General features: G+C 43.8%; 1 long non-coding RNA gene across 5 annotated transcripts in view; it reads right to left on the bottom strand.

The window, feature by feature from the left end:
• LOC311595883 overlaps positions 1–2,198 on the bottom strand; it is a 68,770-nt gene extending 66,572 nt beyond the window's left edge. For 3 of the 5 annotated variants that reach the window (XR_014778598.1, XR_014778599.1, XR_014778600.1), the window contains exons 1-2: positions 2,151–2,198; positions 1,449–1,530 (exon numbers count right to left, since the gene is read on the bottom strand). This is a non-coding gene — a long non-coding RNA (uncharacterized lncRNA). The remainder of the gene's footprint in view (positions 1–1,448; positions 1,531–2,150) is intronic. The other 2 variants (XR_014778601.1, XR_014778602.1) reach the window with 2 other exon arrangements.
• Between the last annotated feature and the right edge of the window lie 16,804 nt (positions 2,199–19,002).

Here is a 19,002-nt window from a genome sequence, read left to right as displayed (position 1 = left end):
CAGACCCAGAGAACCCAATTGTAGTTATGCTAAGGGGTTGGGTGGACAGAGACAAGATGCAGAGACATCTAGGCAGTGTAAACAGAGATGGGTTCTGAAAAAAAAGAACCAAATGGATTTTAGAAATGAAAAAGAATGCCTTTGTGATAGACTAACACTGGAGAGAAAAAAAAGCACAATTCCAAAGTGAGAACAGAATCTCTGGGAGTATGTGAGGGTCTCAGTAGAAACCTCAAAACTGAAAAGCAAACAGAAAAAGACTAGGAAGAAAGCAGTAGAAAAGCCAAGGACAGTGGGACGCTCACAAAGAGCGCGAAATGTGTACAGTGTGGATACATGAGAAGGAAGAAACAGAATAGAGGAAATACTTAAGTAGGAGTTTGCCAAAATTAATCTCTATCACCAGACCACGTTCCCAGAAAGCTCAGTGAACACACACAGAATAAAATGAACAATCCTAAAGGAGGAATATTGTTTCAAAACACAGATAAAGAACAATTCCTGCAAAGAAGCAGGAAAAAAAAAAGCTACACTCATCTATCAAGGGCCCAAGGTAAGAACTACATTTAATTCTTCAAGGGTGTAAGGAAGAAAGCAAAGGTTTAAAGTGCAGAGGAAGGAAAGAAAGCAAACATAAAGCAGAATTCTATCATTTAAAGTCAGAACCAAGGAGAAACAAAGATGCTCTCGGGGAAGACCTTAAAGGAATCCATTAGCTGCAAGACCCACTTTGCAGGAAATGTTAGGGGATGATCTGTAGGGAGAAAGTTAGAAACCAAGAGCAGAAACTCAACACTGTTCAAAACAAAAGGGCCAAAGAAGGAACAAGTGAAAGCAAATGGAAAGTTTCATGTATCTAATCCATAAATGATCTCACAGTTTGTTCAAAATAGAAAAACAATGTATTGTACGCATGTACGTTATAATGCACAAGTGTCTAAGCTTCTGTATAGCTGGAGTGAGTGACATCAGTGATGCATGAGGCTTGGAGGAGGAAGTCTAACTATTTTATCGTAAAGCAAAGACATGACTAAGAACCCATGAATTAGCCTCACACTATTTGAAATATTTGGATTACTTGTAAATGTACATGTGAATTCTAGGGCAACCAGTAAAACCATATTTTTCAAAAGCATAGCCTATATCTCAAGATAGGAAGAAAATAACACATATAAAGTGATTAGTTAAGCCACAGATGACCAAAAAGTGTAAAAGAGGAAAAGGGCATCAAGCACAAAACGGTGATGGATGGGGAACATATTAATGTGCATGTATCAGAAGTTGCCAGAACATTCATGATAGCGAGGCACAAGTAAAATGGATTATCAGAGAGGACCATAGCTCTACAACCGACTATGTGTTCTCTGCAGAGGTGAGCCTCTTTCTTTGAAACCCTGACATCTGAAAGTACCTCTGTCTTCCCAAGAGTGTGACTAGTGGTTGACTACCTCTTGTCCTGGAAGTCACCCCATGCTGAGCCTCTTCAGATGCCACACTTTAGCAGTGACTCAGTTCCCAGAGTCACAAGATCTAGAAAAACAAATGACCTCATTAACAGCAAGCAGGGAAGAAAATAAATGTCCCCTCCCTTGCAAATGGCCTCCTGGTTTTTATGACCCAGCAGTTGCCATGTGAGTTGTTCTTCCTGTCTGGCTAATTTGTCTCACCTCCTCTCTCCTATCTGATTCCTACAGAAACAATGATGCACAGACGTCTTGGAGACCCCCAAGCAGGCTTTTCTGAATGTGCTGGAAGATGCTAACACCAAAGTCACTCTCTTCAGTAAACAAGCAAGCACACTTCCAACTCAGGGCTTTGTTCAAGCTTTACTATCTCCTTGGAAGGATCCCTCCAAGTGAAAGCATTTGTAGAGCTCTGAAAAAAGTGGAGAAGGAAGAAAGAGAGGGAGGGAGAATGGTAGGAAGGGAGGGATGGAGGAAGGACAGAGGCCACTTTTCCAAAAAGGAAGCAATCTCGGGTATCTTGGCCTACTTTCTGTTGCTGCGATACAACACCACGCCTGAAAGAAAGCAACTTGGGGGAGGAAAGGGTTTATTTGGCTTTCACTTCCACTTTACAGTCTATCATGAAGGCAAGTCAAGCAAGAACTTAAGGCAGGAACCCAGAGGCCATGGAGGGGTGCTGCTTACTGGCTGGCTCTCCATGGCTCCTTCAGCCTTTCTTAGACCACTTGCCTAAGGATTGTTAGCATTCTGCTTCAATCCACCTACTGTGATGTCATCACTTACCTGCCACAGGGGGCGTGGCCCTGCCCAGGGCCATATAAAAAGACAGACCCTCCATATGGCTTTTCTCCTCTCTCTCTCTCTCTCTCTCTCTCTCTCTCTCTCTCTCTCTCTCTCTCTCTCTCTCTCTCCCTCCCTCTTCTTCCTCCCTCCCTCTCTCCTCTCTCTCTCCCTCCTCTTTATCTCTCTGTCTCTGTCTATCTGTCTGTCTGTCTCTCTCTCTCTCCTTCCTCCCTCCCTCTCTCCTCTCTCTCCCCCTCCTCTTTGTCTCTCTGTCTCTGTCTGTCTGTCTGTCTCTGTCTCTGTCTCTCTCTCTCTCTCTCTCTCTCTCTCTCTCTCTCTGTCTCCTCTCTCCTTCCTCTCTCCCCTCTCTCCATCCTCTCCCCTTCCTCTCTCTCCTCTCTCTCCCCTCTCCCCCCCTCTACCTGTTCTACCCTCTTTCTTTCTCTCTCCCTCTTCTCTCTCTCTCTCTGGGGTACCCCTGCCCCCTCTTCCTTCTCCCCACCCCCATGCTCACTTAATAAACTTCATATAATATTATATCTGTTGCCAGGCGTCTTATTATCTTATCATCTTATTTTCTTTTTATTAATCATAACAGGGGTGGCACAGCATACATTGGGCTGGGTCCTCCCACATCAATCATTAATCAAAAAAAATGCCTCACAGACTTGCTTGCAAATCTAATGGTGGCATTTTCTCAATTGAAGTTTTCACTTCCCAGATGATCTTAGGGTGTGTCTATACTGACAAAAACAAAAACCCAGCCAGCATATCAGGACATTTTGGAAAAAGCCAGTTGTAACATCCAGCCTAAGAGTGTAAACACTCAGGTTGCCATCTTGAGCTCCTAGTACTTTCTTTCTTTCTTTCTTCCTTCCTTTCTTTCTTTCTTTCTCTTTTTAAAATTTATTTATTTTTATGTGCATTGGTGTTCTGCCTGCATGTCTGTGCGAGGGCATCAGATCCCCTGGAACTGAGATCTGGTGCCCTCTTCTGGTGTACATGCAGACAAAACACTGTATATATGATAAATAAATCAGTATTTTTTTTTCAAAGATGAAACCACCCATTCATTCTTCAAGTGTGTATCAAGTCACTTCTGTATGTGAAGAACTCCTTCATTGGTGAGTAGCAGGAAAGATCACATTGTTTCTTGCAGAGTTTATCTTCCAGAGGCAAAGACAAAAGACAAACTCATTAAGTGATACAACATAATTTTAGCTCATGATAAGGACCACAAAAGAATAGGAAAGAGAAGAGGCTCAAGATGCCATTTTGGATAGGAGGGTGGGAGAAAGCCCTCCTGCAATAGTGCCTTTGGGCATACTTGCATGCTGTGGGTAATTAAAATAGTTGTGGGTCCAAAAGTAAAACAACAAAAACCAAGGAGAGTCCTTACGCAAGGCCCATGTACACACTGGGAATATCTGGAAAGCAAGAAGTATTATGGAGAGCTATGAGGCAGGAGAGGAAAAGGAGGAAGAGACAGGTCAGCATGCCTGTATCAAGTAGGCTTTTTTTTTTCTTTTTGAGACCAGGCTGGCCTTGAACTCACAATGATCCACCTGCCTCTGCCTCCCAAGTGCTGGGACTAAAGGCAGGTACCACCACTGCCCAGCAAGTAGGCATTCTTGTTGAGAGGAGCTTGGACTTTGTTTTGTAGAAATGACGCTTTTTAGCAGGGAGGTGGTGTGCATGATCTGATGGATGCTTTACATCTGGCTGCCATGGAGAAAACGTGAAGGTGCATCAGGAGTCATTGTGTTGCTCATACAAGAGATGGTGGGACTGAGACCCACGGGTCTGCTGTGGAGATGAGACGTGGAGGAGTGGGGATGCTTTCAAAGGACAGGTGTGAAGACTTGCTGCCTGGCTGAACTCTGGAGTGACGGGAAGAGATAGACAAACCTACACAACAGAAGGAAGAAGATTAGAGGAAAAATCAAAGGTGTTATTCAAGCATTTCCCACTGAGTTTTTTTATTTGTTTGGTTTGTTTTGGTTTTTCAAGAGAGGTTTCTCTGTGTAGCCTTGGGTGTCCTAGACTCATTTTGTAGACCAGGCTGGTCTCAAACTCACAGAGAACCACCAGCCTCTGCCTCCCAAGTGCAGGGATTACAGGTGTGCGCCCCAATGCCTGGCTTCTTACTGAGTTTTAATGTCCCAGTATAAACTATATTCTGTTTCTATTGTCCTCTCATTTTAGCTAGACTTGTTTCCAGGAAAATCTTTAGGATGTATAAAAAGTTATAGTAAGTGGTCATTTGATCCTTTTTCAAAGTTTCAGACACTAGCGTTCTATAAGATTGATTAAAACAATATTAGTGTTGAAATTAAAAAATAAAACTCATCAAGTTAAAAACCAGATATGATAGAGGTGCTCTGTGAATCCAAGGCCAGTCAGGGTTACATAGTGACCCTATCTTTTGTTTTTGTTTTTGTTTTGTTTGTTTGTTTGTTTGTTTTGTTTGTTTTGGGGTTTTTTTGTTTTGTTTTGGTTTAGTTTGGTTTGGTTTTGGGTTTTGGGTTTTGGTTTTTGGAGACAGAGTTTCTCTGCGTAGCCTTGGCTGTCTTAGACTCACAGGCTGGCCTAGAACTCACAGCAATCTGCCTGCCTCTGCCTCCCGAATGCTGGGACTAAAGGCATGTGCCACCATACCTGCCTGGCATGTGCAACCCTATCTTAATCTACAACAAAACCCTTTGAATTATGGTAAAAAGTTGTTCAGCATGGGCATAATAATTACTTTTATTTTTCAGTATATCTTCTATTTATTATGTCTTTTATAGTATATCTATATTTATTATAAATATGAGTGACAGCTACTGTTACTAACATTACTGGTGTTATTACAATAATAGGAACAGATGAAGGGTTACGCTGGGAGCCATAAATTCCAGCCCCAAGTTATGACTGAATACAAGACAATCAATTTCTTTCAGCCTCAGTTTCCTCAAGTGTCTATACGTTGGACCAAATGAAGCTTGAGCTTTTTCCAATTTTAGAATCCTGTCCAAGTCTTACTTTGGAATATGGGTACTTACTGAGATGTGTTCGTTAAGATGCAAATTTTTACTTTCAAATATTTTATCTGCAATATTCCTATTTTCAAGCTCAGGGGGGAAAAATGGATCACATTCTGAAGAAAATTCAAAGGCTTTGAAGCCTAGGGCCTATTTACAGAGACCAATTTGTTTCTCTGCATTATTTTAGCATGCAACTCTCCTCACTCCTGAAGCCTCGAGGCTCGGAGAAGTGGGGGTGGAGGAAGCCTATTACCATGGAGATGGATGAGAGCAAATGGTCACATCATCAAAAGCAAACTAGAAATGTACAAAGCTTTTGTGATGCTGATCCTTTTCTCTTTTTTCAAGTAAGAAGAAGAAGAAGGGAAAAGGCACAAATAAAAGGACAGGTCTCTCTCATTAAATCCAACACTAATTTAGTAATCAGTGTGATAAAGGTACCCTTGAAAGCCTGCTGCGAGGAAAACAAAGTATGACAAAGACACACAAAAGGTTGCTGGCTGCCAGGTGTAATTTCCAGGTACTCCAAGGACATTTGGATTCCGTTCTCTAAGCTTTTCTCTAGCAACTGGCCGTGTTCGAGGTGGATTCAAACTATTCATTTAGTCGCTCTTGTGTATAATCCAAATATTTTGGAGAGAAATTGCAGGAAAATAACTTTATTTTATGATTCTGATAAGGCAACTTCAAAATTAAGAGGTATGAGGGGTCAAGAGCGAGTGCCACTGGTTTTTTTCTCTTTATTTCCTATCACTTTGGATAATCTAGAAACAGTTTTGATTATGGGATAAGAACTGAACTGGGTAAAAGTCCCAATATACAGTCAGTTATTTCCAAGTAAAACCATCAATTGAACTGCTTGCACAGAGTATTTTTATATCTATCTATCTATCTATCTATCTATCTATCTATCTATCATCTATCATCTGTCTATCATCTATCAATCTATCTTTTTCCTACCTATCCACCTGTTATACCAGTCCATTAGTCTTACTCTGGTGGAAGCTGCCAAAATATTATAGATGGGAAAGTGTTGCTCTATGGTGTAACTCAAAGTATATGCTTAGCACGTATGAGGATCCATCTTCCCACATACCAGCTCATGCTTAAGGGCACACAAACACACACACATACACACAAAGATGCACTCACATTCACACACATATACACACAAGCACACATACACACACTCCTACAAACACATATACATGCACACACACAAACACATACATATGCACACAGGTACACACATGCTTGTGCATACACACACTCACACATACATACACACACATATGAATGCACACACACTTCTGCATATACATATACATGCACACATTCATATACATGCACACACATACAAATATACACACTCACATGCATACACACAGACACACATGCATATATATGCACACACATACACATATGTACATACATGCAGACACTCATATATGCATGCAAATACATACACATGCACTCATATAACACACAAATATGTGTGTACTGTATTAGTTACTTTATTCTTGATATGACAAAGAATCTGACAAAAATAAAATAATGGTTTGTTTTGGCTTATAGTTTGGTGAGGAGGACAAGATAGCAGGAACATGAGACAGCTGGGTCATATTTGATGCACAGCCAAGAAACAGAAAGTGACAGCATACATGGATGGTCTGATGTCTACATTACTGATTTGAAGCAAATTACTGAAACTATAAGCCATCAAAAAGTAAACAAGACTTTTCTGCCATTCTTGGGTATGAAAAATTAAAGTTCAAAGAGCATGTCTAATGCTGAACGACCTTAGTTGGTTCCTCCTTGAATAAATTAGTTTACAGATATATTTTGTTCTTCTTCAGCTGTCAGAGACCTCTGTGTGTGTGTGTGTACACATATATATAAATTCACCTGGATCACATACACAGAAGGGCACTGTCCTTCCAGAAGCCCAAGGGTACCAAGCAGCCCAGTGTCCTATGTGGAATACCCTCCTTTCAGATGTTGGGAAATAGTCTTAGAGATGCCATAAACAGTGCGGGCTGTTGCCATAGCTCTTGGTTACTCACCGTAACTTGATGGTAAGACCCCATTGCTGAAGACCAACAGAGTTGAGCACAAGACATGGAGAAACCAAGCCAACCTGGAAACATCCTCCCTGCTGGCTAGCTAGCTTCCATTATGCCAGAGGTGCTTGGCAGATGCTGGGGGAGGAAAGTTGTCAACAGTTCTGCCCAGCTGTGAACTCTGCGAGTTACAGTAGTGACTGCCTGGGCATGAGATGCTCGTGGTGCCGTAGTGGCATGAATGTTACGGAGGTAAAAGACAGCTTTCTCCTTGGATTTCAAGAGATCAAGGAGTGGGTACCTGTAAAAGATGCCCCCTGCAAGAAAGCATAGGGGAAGCTGGCTCAGCCCTGGGGGTTCATCTGAAGGCTCCTCAAGTGACCTTTTCTCCACACTTCACCTGGCGACAGCATTCGGGGATCATTCCACTTGCTTAATGGGCTAAAGAACATGTTTGGGGGTAAGGGCCCTTCATTCAGCATAGATGTCACTTACTGTATTTCTGGAAGAGGAAGGAGAGCAAAACACTGTGACATAGAGGCGAATGCAGAAAAGGATGAAGGAAATGGCCTCTGATGTAGAAGAAACTTCGGGAGACCTGTAGCCATCATAAGCACAAGCTTTATGTGCTATGAAATGAGGAGAATGCAACAAGATGGCTTCAGGAGAAGCTGGAAATGCAATGCATTGTTGCACTGACGAGATGGCTCAGCAGTTAAGAGCACTGGCTGCTCTTCCAGAGACCTGGGTTCAATTCTCAGCACTCACAAGGCAGCTCGCAACTGTCTGCAACTGTCTGTGACTCTTGTTCCAGGGGATCCAACATCCTCACACAGACATACGTGTGGGTAAAACACAGAAAAAAATTTAAACACAATGCACTGGTCTGTTCAGATGCTGTCAAGAATGCCATTGCTTACACACTTATCCACACAGAATAGGAGTGCCATGAGGTGTGCGCATGTTTCTGATAGTTCAGGAGACTAGAAAACCCAAGACGAGGCCTCTACTGTGATGGTATGAGAAGGTCCCATTAAGAAAGATGCTTAGGGAGCTAGGAAGATGGCTTGATGAAGAAGTGCCTGGCATCCAAGCATGAGGACATGGTTTCAGAATCCCAGAACCAATGTAAAATTTTCCAACACTGGAGGGCACAGAGATAGGTGGTGGTCCAGCCTAGCCCAATCAGATGAGCGTTAGGTTTGATGAGAGACCCGTAACAAAAATACAGATGGAGCCAGGTGTGGTGGCTCACATCTTTAATCCCAGGATTCAGGAGGCAGAGGCAGGCATGAGTTTGAGGCAGCTTGGTCTACAAAGTGAGTCCAGGACAGTCCAGGACAAGAGAAACCCTGTCTCAAAAAACAAAACAAAACAAACAAAAAACAAGATGGAGACCAATGAAGGAAAGGCATCCAACATCTGTCCCTGTCCTCCAAATATGTAGGCGTGCGCGAGCGCACACACACACACACACACACACACACACACACACACACACACACGCACGCACGCACGCACGCACACACACGGACCTTCATTAGTAAGTACATACATCACACACATACTAAACCACACCATACATGCACATACCCACACAGAAAAGGCTAACATAAGAAAAGAAGGAAGGAAAAGGAAAGGAAGGGGATGCTTGGGGTCAGAGGGTAAAACGCTTACCTCATAAGCACAAAGGCCTGAATTCAGGTCCCCAGATCTAATCACAATTACGGCAACAAGCATCTGTGGGGGTCTCACTGTTGGAGACAAGAGACGGCAAGATCCCAGAGGCTTTCTGGTCAGTTGGGTTTGCTGTAAAGGTAAGCTCCAAATCAGTGGAAACCCTATCTCTTGATGATGAGGAGGAGGAGGAGGAGAGGAGGAGGAGGAGGATGACGACAATGGTGGCAGTGATGGTGGTGGTGGTGATAGTGGTGGTGATGGTGATGGTAATGGTATTATGGTGATGGTGGTGATGGTGATGATGGTGATGGTGATGATGGTGATGGTGGTGGTGGTGATGATGGTGGTGATGATGATGGTGGTGGTGATAATGATGATGATGAAGTAGAGGGTTGGGAAGATGGTTCAGTGGGTAAAAATACTTAATACTAAACATGAAGAGCTGAGTTCAAATCCTGACACCCACATAAAAAGTTGATCATGACAGCAAGCATGCCTGTTATTGCAATGCATGAGTACACACACACACACACACACACACACACACACACACACACACAGAGGGGGCGGCATGTGGGGGAGAAAGAGAGAGAAGCTTGGCTGAGGGCCTATCAAAGTGTTATAATTCTTGCTTTAGCAACTAATTTTCTGTAGGCCAAGATGATTTCATGATTCTATTCTTTTGTATTTTACTATTTTGTATATTAAAATTTCTGTTTGTGTGATGAAGTGCATTAAAATCATATATTACCACATTCAAAGCATGAATCTCTCTGGAACTTAAGAAGGTCATCTTCTGCCTCTAAGTGGGTAAACAACTGATAAATACCCTCGCATCATGAATGAGGGCAATTTCTTCCAGGGCCTAAGGTTTTCTGAGAACACATTTTTTACAAAAATCATAAAAAGCTTTTTTTTTGGCTTCCAGATGAAATCAGTTTCCACTAAATTGGCAGACTTCTGAGTTCAGCTGAGGCATCTTGGTAATAATAGAGTATTCTAAATCTAGGCAGCCAGGATGAGTGTGAAGCCTCAAGTCTGCGACTGACTTCTAAGTGGAGTGTTTGGATGCAGCACTCAGACGGTCCCTGGAATGTGGGGGCACTGAGTGCTCAGTGGTTGCAAGTGGCCTGACTTGATGGTGGTCACTCCAGGGCATCTCACAGCAACAGCAACAGCAACAGAACCCACGCCCAGTCATGCTGCCTCCCTGCACTTACTGAGGTTCATGTCTCTCTCCCGCCAGTAGAAAACTCTCGTTTCCTCGTGGGGAATCACAGACTGTGGGGGTGATCCCTTCCATTATCTCTGTAATGCCTGGGGTGCCTAAGCTCTCTAATCTACAACTACTTTCCTCAACAAGACCTTCCATTCTCTTTGCTAGTGGGTCTTGAGATTGTGTGTGTGTGTGTGTATGTGTGTGTGTGTGTGTGTGTGTATGTGTGTGTAGTGTGTGATATGTTTCTGTGCATGAGTAGGTGCAGGCATGTGTGCATTTGTGTTTGTATGCCATCCAGAAATCCACGTCAGGTGTCTTCCTTGATCATTCTAAACCTTTAAAAAAAAATGCTTTTAGAGCCAGGTGTAGTGGCACGAGACTCTAATCCCAGCACCCGGGAGGCAGAGGCAGGTGAAGCAATGTGAGTTCGAGGCCATCAACAAAGTGAGTCTAGGGCAACCAAGGCTACACAGAGAAACCTTGTCTCGAAAAACCAAAAATAAATAAATTAATTAAAAAAATAATCCTTTTAGAGACAAGGTCTACTCGTCCTTGCTGGCCTCGAACCTGCTGTTTAAACCACGTTGGTCTCAGCCTCATAGAGACCCTTCGTGCCTCCTCTTTCCGAGTGACGGGACTGAAGACAAATGCTACCGTGCCCTGTCTCCTTTTTGAGACAGGATCTGACTGGGTAACCCTAACTAGTACAAAACTCCATCAGCCTGCCTCTGCCTCAGACTAAAAGTATGTGCCACTGCACCTGATGTGCCACTGCCTCAGACTAAAAGTGTGTGCCACCCCACCTGATGTGCCACTGCCTCAGACTAAAAGTGTGTGCCACCCCACCTGACGTGCCACCTTGTGTTCTGACGTAGAGGTTTTCGCTGAGCCTACAGTTCATTGATTCAAGCTAGAATGGCTGGCCAGTGAGCTCCAGGGACCCCACCACCTCTGCCTTGAGCCCCTAGCACTGGGGTTGCAGATACTGGGCCCTGGGGCATCTGAACTCAGGTCCTTGTCCTTGCACAGTAGAGATGACCAAATGAACCATTTCCCCATCTCATGATGTGTGTGTGTGTGTGTGTGTGTGTGTGTGTGTGTGTGTGTGTGTGTGTGTATTTATTGCTTTGTGGTTTTTCTTTCTTTCTTTTTTGTTTTGTTTTGTTTTATTTTGTTTTTGTTGTTTTTGTTTTTCAAGACAGGGTTTCCTGTGTGTAACAATCCTGGCTGTCCTGGACTCACTTTGTAGACCAGGCTCGCCTCAAACTCATAAAAATCCTTCAGGAAGAGTTAAGAATCTGTTTCTGATTCTAGCCCCCAAACAAGGAAATGCCTTAATCTTCTAGAGAGCATGTTTCAGTCCTCACATCAAATAGGAAAACAGGGATGCAAGTGTCATCAAAAACAGCAGTCATCAGAGCCTCTCAGGCAGCAAGCTTTATCAATAAATTAAAGATGGGCACAAGGAATGGGACAGAGTCTATTGCATCTTAAACATTCGTTTATTTACTTGTTTACTCTTTATTTTAAGTCCAAGTCTTGTTATGCCAGCATCTTGGCAGGCTGGTCTTAAACATACATACTATGTAGCCCAGCTTGTCACTGAACTTGTAAGCATCCTGTCTCAGCTACCAAAGTGCTAAGATTATAGAGGCCCAGCTCATAACTATTTATTAAACACTTGGGTCACAAATACTGTCTTAGGCATATAGGATGTAATAGAATATAAAAACCAGATCTAGTTGCAACTGAGTTTGGTGGCACACCCCTTCAGTCTCAGTACTTGGGAGATAGGGGCAGGAAGATCGGAGTTCAAGGCCAGCCTGTGTGCATAGTGAGTTCAAGGATATCATGCGTTAAAAGAAAAAAAATCTGACAAACAAAACCAGATGTAATTATTATTTGTGAAACTCAGGATCATTATCATGAAATTTGAAGCCTCATAGGAAGGTACCTATTAACATAAAAGCATTCTGGTAATTGTAAAGATCCAATTACTCTAAGTGCCATGCATTAACTCGTCAGCCTTGAAAGGGTAGGAAAGAAACACATTTCTGAAGGTCATGACTGAGCAGGGAGAGCTGAAGGAGTGGAGGCTGCCAAGGTAGGAAGATGTGCAAAGGCCCTGAGCTCCAAATGAATTAGTGTGCCAATGGCGTTGTAAAAGGTTTCAGTGAGAGGAGCTGCCAGCTGATGGGAGCAAGCTCTAAGTAGTTGCTAGAGAGGATGAAAGAGCAGACTCTGTGTGGATCTCATAGCTGGTGTTAAGAAATCGTAGGGGCAGCCAGGCACACCTTTAACCCCAGCACTCGGGAGGCAGAGGCAGGAGGATTGCTGTGAGTTCGAGGCCAGTCTGGTCTACAAAGTGAGTCCAGTACAGCCAAAGCTACACAGAGAAACCCTGTCTCAAAAAAAAAAAAAAAAAAAAAAGAAAGAAAGAAAAAGAAAAAGAAAAAGAAAAAAGAAAGAAAGAAAAGAAAACCAAAAAGAAAAGAAAAGAAATCGTAGGGGCAGCAGGAAGCCTCGGAATACTTTACTAAGTTTCTGTTTGGAACCAGCTGCTGTGGTATCATAGGGGAATGGATGGGGTGAGGGTTGGGGACGAGGTGAGTGCTGATGGTACTTTGCCCCACTGTTACAAGGCTGTTCAGAGGGGAGCAGATGGAAGAGCTCAGGTCAGGGTTGAACAAGGGGAGGAAAAGAAGTGACAGCATAGCTAGGCTGTGCATACAAGCCTTTAATCCCAACACTTGGGAGACAGAGGCAAGTGGATCTCTGAGTTCGAGGCCAGCCTGGTCTACAGAGTAAGTTCCAAGACAGCCAGGGCAAACAGAGAAGGCCTGTCTTGAAAAACCAACATCAGTGGCTGGAGAGAGGGTGCAGAAGTTAAGAGCACTGTTCTTCCAGAGATCCTGAGTTCAACTCCCAGCAACCACATGGTGGCTCACAACCAACTATAATGTGATCTCATGCCCTCTTCTGGTATGCTGGCAGAGCAATGTATACATAATAATAAATAAATCTTAAAAAGAAAAGAAAAGAAAAACTAACACCAAAACAAAAAATGGCAACAACAACAACAACTGTGGCCAAACTAGTAAAACATGAGCTCCTGTGGTGCAGGCTCAAGCGTCCAAGGAGAGCTGAGCACTGGCGGCTTTTGGTTGGCAGCTAGCTGGTGGGTACCGCACAGCAGTTTGAATGGAGGCTACCACACTAAATAAACACCTGACTGACTTCCAACTTCGTGGGTTTTTTGTTGTTGTTGTTGTTTTGGTTAGTTTGGTTTTTGGTTTGGTTTTTGGTTTTTCAAGGCAGGGTTTCCCTGTGTAGCCTTGGCTGTCCTGGACTCTCTTTATGGACCAGGCTGGCCTCGAACTCACAGCGATCTGCCTGCCACCACGGCCGGCTTCAGCTTTGATTTTTAAAGGAATGATGGGACAGGCCATTTTTCTAGGCTAGAATTCAGGAAAATGAGCAGACGCAGCAACTGAGACACGTTCCTCGGGATTGTGGTTCTGTTTCATGGCCGCCGAGCACTACTGTTTCCTGGGACAAGTTCCCAAGGACCCAATGGCAAAGGACCAAAGAGGGGGGCCCTGGGGAGAGTGGCATTGGAATCAGAGAGAGCAAGGAAGACAAACATGTTTCCTAATTCTGACAATCGGGAGTCCTGAGTAAGCAGGGGTCCACACTAAGTTTTTGTGAAAGTTGTTTTGCAGAAAGGTAACTTCTGGCTTTGGCCACAGCATCTCTAGAGACAGTCTTTTGGACAAAGGGGCCAACAAGGGGCTGTTTTAGAGCCATTAGTGCTCTCCCTCCCCCCACAGCCCCATTAGCGGGCCTTATTAAACCAACTCAGACAAAGAGCAAAGACGCCCTAGTTAATGGAGGGTCTCCCATAATTACACTGCTCAGCCGCTTCTTTTTGGGTCTGAATGGTCTTTAAATAATGTTTCTCTTGCTGTGGTCGTAGACAATGACCTAGCAGTCTGCTTTAAGCGGTGCCAATCCCATTAGCTAAAGGATAGAAGAGCTCTGTGTGTGTCTACTGGCCAAGGAGGGAGGGAAGGGGGAGGAGAGAGAGAGAGAGCGCAAAAGAGAGAGAGAGAGAGAGAGAGAGAGAGAGAGAGAGAGAGAGAGAGAGAGACTAAGACAGAGCCTTTTGTGGAGATCAGGTATTAATATTGTTTTCTTTCTTCTTTACTTCCTTCAGCAGAAGGGAGTTAAACACACTCGGTTCCTGTGTCCGTCCTGGAAATAGGAAAGTCCTTCCTGTAAGGTGCTAAAGATGATGCCTCCTTTTCTATCCACCTCTCTATAGAGTGTAATCTTAGGTTTTATTATAATTTTTTTTAGTGTACAAAATAATGTGTTTCATCATGACACTTTACTCTGTCGTACTTTGCTTACATTTGCCCACTCCCTAGCCATCTTCCTCCATCTGTCTCCTTCCTTTCCACAAATAGTTTATCCCCTTTTGTTTTCTCGTGTGAGTGTACATGTGCTCGTGTGTGTGTGTGTGTGTGTGTGTGTGTGTGTGTGTGTGTTCGAAGGCGTGCATGTACGCGCATGTAGCTAAGACTGGATCCCACTGATAGGAGAAGATACGGCATTGTTTGTCCTTCCGGGATTGGCTCGTTTTCCTTGGCAGGATGACTTCCAGTGCTATCCATTTTCTGTAGGATGTCATTGTAAACATGCCCCTGTCCCACGGGAGTATTAAGGCTCCAAAGCAGTATGAATAGAAAGTCACTCCAATAAATGTCTGCCATCTAGAAGAATTGGACATTACTAAAATGCAAATGTTACAGGAAAAGAGTCCCAAAATCTTTAAACCTTCCCTTCGATAGCCCTCTTTCCTACTTGTCACTCCCCATTGGCATCCCTGCTCAGATGGAAAGGTATTCTGGGAGCCCAGGAACCAAAGAGCTCTGAGAGAAAGCCTCCTCAGCAGAGGCATTGCAGCCCGGAGGGAGGATGTCCCTGGCTGAGCTGGAGTGCTACAGTGTAACAGCTCCTCGTCTTCAGCACTGCAGCTCCCAGGTGAGGGTATCTCCAGCTGAGCTGAGGAGCTCAGGAGCCTCAGTCCTGTTCCACTTCTTCCTTTCTTCAGTTCCTGACATCTTCCTTCCGATGAAAGAGTCACACCAGGCAGCAAGTCTCATAAGAAGAGATTTATTGGGAGAGACAGGTCCGATGGCATCTGCCTCTGCCCCCAGGAGAAGACAGCAGGGAACCGAATAGAAGGCAGGGCTTATATAGGATTTATTAGGGGGCTTTCCTGGCCTATATTTCTAGCGTGAGAATTGGTGGTATTTCAAGTCCTGAGCTTGGAGGAGCTCAGGGATTGGTGGGATTTTTCTTGTAGGGCAGGGTCTGGGCAATCTCCTTCCTCAGGTCTGGGAATGTAAACCCTTAGAAAATGACTAAAATGACCATAAGTACTGTTAGGGAAAGGGGGTGGGGTGGAAAGGAGACACTGGCTGCTGAAGCTCCTCAGGCAGGGGCCTGGCTACTTTCTTGCTTTGAGGGTTTGCAAAATATACTAAGGGAATCCAGGCAGGGAAATCATTCTCTGCCTCGAGTCCTCTTGAATAGCCAATAATAACTAGAATACTAGATTGCATTTAAAGTCAGATTTTACCCTTGGCACAGAATCTGGGAAAAGGACAACCACAGTCATCCAGAAGGATGGAATTCTCCAGTGTGAAAGTAAGTTCAGCCATCAGCTACTTTGTAATGAAAATGTGTAGAAGGATGGTAAGAAATGCTGTTGAAAACACAGTCGGTTGTAAGCCGGTTGTGCCTGCCTTTGTCGGTGGGACCTTTTTTTCAAGGGTTTCAGGATGATCTACCTGGTGATTTAGAACGAACAGCCTAAGCCTAAAGAAACTGATGTTCCCTCCAGTTACACAAATGCATTAGCAGATCCAGGTCACCAAGCCATTTCCCCTCAACATATACATGACATGGCCACTCCAGGGAAGAATAATCCAGTGTAGCCAAGAGAGCACAAGGGACAATTTTGGGTCCTGTATTCTAGAAAGACAACCTGGCAACAAATGTCCTACCAGGAAAACTTAAGAACTCCACTCTGGGTCTCAAGGCTTTCACTTCAACCTGCCTTCCACTGTCCTGACCCCATAAGGATGTGCTGTGTCTGTGTGACTTAATTTAAATTTAAGTGTTACCTTTTCAAGAGCATGGATTTGCAAAATTATTTGAGAGATGCTGGGTTTTTTTTGTCCATAGACCATTGCTACCCAAAAATGTGTGTGATAAGACATCTGCCTGCTGGAAGGAATCTCTGAGTTTGGAGAGCTCAGTTCTTTTGTGTCTGTCAGTTTAAGTCTGATTTAAAAAAAAAAAACTGAACAAGGTAAAACTTCATTTGGGCTTTAGGGTAAGGGCATGGGGGAGGGGTTAGGTCACATGAAAAAGAAAAAAGGGATTTCTCATTTAGAGATAGGACTGGGCAGTGCGTTAGACTTGAAAATGATGAAAAGAAACTAACCACTTTTAAATATTTTAGAACTCAAATGGAATTTTGAAATCATAATTATTGACATTCAAAATTGAAATTCTTCACTAGATCTTGCTAGGGTTGGTCAGTGAGCTTGATGTAATAAAGAAAAAAAAAAGCACGATAAGTATGCTTTCTGATTCTGGACTTGTTGGTTCCAATCATAATTCAGAAGTCCCAAGTCCTAGTCTAGTGCGTTTTTCTAAAGCAGAGGGGCCTCCTTTGCAACAGCACTTACTTACTGCAGTCCCATTGTATTAAAGATGGCGTGTTTCCTTTAACACTTAATCTTATGCCAGTAAGATGCTCTCACCTTGTAAGAGTGTTTGCAGAACCAGCGTGACAACCTGAGTTCATTCTCCAGAGCCCAAGTAAAGATAGAAGGAGAGAAACATCTCCACAGAGTAGTCCTCAGACCTGCATATGCATGATGCGATGCACACGCGCGAGCGCACACACACACACACACCACAGAGAGAAAGAGAGAGAGAGAGAGTAAACTTTAAAGTGTTGATCATCAGTTCTACTGATGATCATCAGTAGAACCTCCCAAATATCCGTGGATCTGAGCATCTGGCCTGTTGAACAAGGTCTATGCTTAGGGCACCCATTCTGGATTCCTCTGGCTACATCTTTCCCAGGTCAACAGGTAATAGCCTGCCAACACCGCCCCCCCCCCCACACACACCACAATTCTTCCTCACTAAGTATCTATAGCTTTGGAATTCCCTTCCTAGGAGCTTTGTAGACATGCTCTGAGGGTCTTTTCTTTCAGGGCTTGTCTTCCTGAGGGCTGACCAGATGTCAGTATGTCCCTGGAATGGTTTGAATGTGTCCCTAGTAGCTCACAGGTTGGAAACTGAGTTCGCAAATGTCTATGTTGATAATATTGGAAGGAGAGCCTCTAGGGAGGCAAAGAGGGATAGACAGGGTCATGCTGCTGATGGTTCTATAAGAACAAGGAAGAGAGGCTCAAACTAGGAAAATTTTGGGAAACTTAGACAAAGAGAAACCAATCATGTCAGTGTCAGGAGTTGGTCTGGTGCTACCGATGCATTTAGTTGTAAATTACTGGCACTCCAAGATGAGTCGATTCTCATGGACACCATGTCAATCATCTCTGATTGGTTAATGAAGTTGCTGACTGCCTGGGCTGGGCAGAGAGATGTAGGTGGGGCTTAGGTTCCCGGGTTTAGGGTCTTAGAGGGACCATGAGGCTTGAGGAGATGAGAGGAAGCTGAAGATGTATCAGGAAGAGAGGAAGCCAGAGAGAGGGAACTCATCATGGGCAGTATGGACCCTGAGCACGAGGCCATGAGGACAGGCTGGTAGAACATAATCAACCCAGACAGGAATGATTGAGGCAAATAACATGGGATGTGTAGCCAGGACATAGTGAAATAGCTTAGAGGGTTGATATCTGCCCATCTCTCGTGCTTTAAAGCTTATAAAATAAATTATAGTCTGTGTCAATTGTTTGGGAACTAGCCAGGGTAGAAGAAGCCTTTAAGACTCTAATATCATATTTATGCTCTATATAAGACCCCAAACTAATGCTGGAGGCATGGTGTTAACCACAATGCAATACTGCTTCCCTTAATCTCCTCTGCTTTTCTACTTCAATTCTACTTAACCTTCAGGGCAGGCTTAAAGCCTTGCTTTGAGACAGACAGAGTCTCGCTGTAGCCTAAATTGATCTAGAATTCTCTGTGTAGCTGCGGCTCACACCTGCTCCTCCTCCAGATGCTAAGATCACAACGTATTCTACCATGCATGACAGCCTTGCCCAGTTAGGGTTCTGTGATTTTTCAGAACTTTAAAAAAAAAAAGATGTATTTATTTATTATTATTATGTACACAGTGTTCTACATGCATATAACTCCTGCAGGCCAGAAGAGGGCACCAGATCTCATTATGGATGGTTGTGAGTCATCATATGGTGACCGGGAATTGAACTCGGGAACTTTGGAAGAACAGCCAGTGCTCTTAATCTCTGAGCCATCTCTCCAGCCCAGACCCTATTTAGTTCCTGGATATTTCCTGTTTAGGCTTCTAGAGATCCCCTCATATGTTTGTACTTTAGCTCTACTGAATGTACTGTAAGGGACTGTTTCCCTAGCAAGCACAGTACACTACAGTGTGCTGTTTAGATGCTCCAGCAGAGAGGACTCCTTGCTGCTTCTGCTAGGAACACTGCCAACAGAGAGACTGCCGTCAGCCTCTTCAGGATGTCAACCCCAGA

This window comes from Acomys minous (genome assembly GCF_964271855.1).
Source record: "Acomys minous genome assembly, chromosome: 4".
In the NCBI taxonomy this organism is placed as follows: Eukaryota; Metazoa; Chordata; class Mammalia; order Rodentia; family Muridae; genus Acomys; species Acomys minous.
The sequence above is the reverse complement of the archived record's forward strand: the minus strand, read 5'-3'. Positions and strand labels throughout refer to the sequence as shown.